This window comes from Nicotiana attenuata, unplaced genomic scaffold (genome assembly GCF_001879085.1).
Source record: "Nicotiana attenuata strain UT unplaced genomic scaffold, NIATTr2, whole genome shotgun sequence".
Classification (NCBI taxonomy): domain Eukaryota; kingdom Viridiplantae; phylum Streptophyta; class Magnoliopsida; order Solanales; family Solanaceae; genus Nicotiana; species Nicotiana attenuata.
The window spans coordinates 13423-16198 of record NW_017677534.1 but is presented as its reverse complement, the minus strand read 5'-3'; positions in this window follow the sequence as shown (position 1 = coordinate 16198).

Below are 2776 nucleotides of genomic sequence, written 5' to 3'. Positions count from 1 at the left end.
CTTGGAATTATGGCCGAATGATAGTGATTCAAAGGGAAAGAGGTTAAAGAAGATGTCTGTGAGACCCATGTTCTGACCCGCTCGGGGAGATGCTTTGCCCCCGAGGAGTTAAGAAAAGCCAAAACCACCAAAGATAACCCAATGTTAGTGAAGAAAGTTGTGACCGAAGAAGAGGCAGAGGAGTTCTTGAGGAAGATGAAAATGCAGGACTATTCTATTATAGAGTAGTTGAGGAAGACCCCTGCCCAGATTTCATTGCTCTCATTGTTAATCCATTCTGACGAGAACTGCCGGGCGTTGATGAAAATCTTGAATGAGGCCCACGTTCCGGACAAGATCTCTGTAAACCATCTAGAAAAGATAGAAAACAAGATTTTTGAGGTAAAAAGAGTCACTTTTTTTGATGATGAATTGCCCATGGAGGGTACTGAGCATAATAGAGCCCTTTATCTTACGGTGAAGTGCGAAGATTCCGTGGTTACCCGGGTATTGATTGATAATGGTTCCAGCGCCAACATTTGCCCTCTCTCACCCTGGACAAATTGAAAGTGGACAATGAAAGAATTCACAAGAACAGTATTTGTGTTCGAGGGTTCGACGGTGGAGGGAAAGATTCAGTCGGGGACATAGTGTTGGAACTGACAATAGGTCCAGTTGAATTTACTATGGAATTTTAGGTGTTGGATGTGGCGGTTTCTTACAATCTTTTGCTAGGCCGACCCTGGATTCATGCCGCCAAGGCAGTGCCATCTACCATGCACCAGATGGTTAAATTTGAATGGGACAGACAGGAAATTGTAGTGCACGGCGAGGATGGTTTGTGTGCCCAGAATGATGCCATTGTACCCTTCATCGAAGTTGAAGACGGCGAGGGGTCGTGGGTCTATCAGGTTTTTAATACAGTATCAGTTGACAAGATCCCAAAAAGGGGAGTGTGTTCCAATTCCGAAGGTAGCAGTCGCATCAGTCATGGTGGCTTCTGAGATGTTGAAGAATGGCATCGTACCTGGCAAGGGTTTGGGTGCGTCTCTGCAAGGTATCATACAACCGGTGTCTCTTCCCAAGAACTTAGATACTTTTGGTTTGGGATTCAAGCCTACAGCTGCAGACATAAGGCAAGCCAGAAAGTTAAAACAGAGGGCATGGGTTCTTCCAAAGCCTGTCCCACGTCTCTCCCGATCCTTTGTCAGGCCCGGTACCAAGAAGCGCCCAGTAACAACAATGCTTGGTTCTGTGGTTGGTCCTGATAAGGAGTTGCTTGAAAGGTTTGAAAAGTTGTTCGACGAGGTGAATATGGTGGAAGCTGGAGAGGGGTTGAGCAAGGCGGACGTGCAATTTGTGGGGCCCAGTGCAAAGATCAACAATTGGGAAGTTACTCCTCTTCCTACTCGGAGGGAGTCTTGGTAGTCGGCTTTGATTTTTCTTTCAATTTAATCTGGATTATTCTCAGGGTTGTAATTCAGATTCTATGTTCCGTCCGTTTGGATGTGTTAAACCTTGTTATCTTTAAATTTCAATGAATGCAATTTCCTCTTTTCATTCCTGATAGTTTATTTTTGCTNTTCATGAATGCTAATTTCCCGTTTTTTTCATTCCTGTAGAGGTTTTTTATTTTGGTTTTTTTCGTTTTCTTTCTTGTACAGTCCTCTTATGCTGGTTTCAGTGACATGACATGCATGAGGAATCTACCGGCCCAGTCTTAAATGCCAATCTAATTCTGAAATAATAATAGAAGAAATTGAGTGTGATGATGACTTGGAATATGATGATGATGAGGCTTTTGAAGAGATCAGTAAAGAATTAAGCCATTATGAAGAAAAACCCAAACCCAACCTGAATGATACAGAAGCAATCAACTTAGGGGATCAAGATAATGTCCGGGAAACTAAAATAAGTGTCCATCTTGAACCACAGCTCAGAGAGGAGATAATTAAAGCACTGTTTGAGTACAAAGATATTTTTGCATGGTCATATGACGACATGCCGGGTCTAAGCACTGACTTGGTGGTTCACAAATTGCCCACTGACCCAGCATTTCCCCTGTCAAGCAGAAGCTGAGGAAATTTAAAACTGATATGAGTGTGAAGATCAAAGAAGAGTTACCAAGCAGTTTGATGCAAAGGTCATTAGGGTCACGCAGTATCCCACATTGTTAGCCAACGTTGTGCCTGTGCCGAAGAAGGATGGTAAGACCAGGGTGTGCGTTGATTACCGTGATCTCAACAAGGCGAGTCCAAAGGATAACTTCCGACTGCCAAACATCCATATATTAATTAATAATTGTGCCAAACATGAGATTGGTTCTTTTGTGGATTGCTATGCGGGCTACCACCAGATCTTAATGGATGAAGAAGATGCAGAAAAGACGGCATTCATTATTCCATGGGGAACGTACTGCTATCGGTTCATGCCATTTGGTTTAAAAAATGCTGGGGCGACCTACATGAGGGCAATGACAACCATATTCCACGACATGATACACAGGGAGATCGAGGTTTATGTGGATGATGTAATTGTAAAGACCAGGAAGCAGTCTGACCACGTCAGAGATCTGAGAAAGTTCTTCCAAAGGCTTCGCAGGTACAATCTTAAGCTCAATCCTGCAAAGTGCGCTTTCGGTGTTCCATCTGGAAAATTGTTGGGATTCATAGTCAGCCGTTGAGGTATTGAGTTGGACCCATCAAAAATCAAAGCTATACAAGAATTGCCACCTCCGAGGAACAAGACTGAGGTAATGAGTTTGTTGGGGAGGTTGAATTACATCAGCAGGTTTATT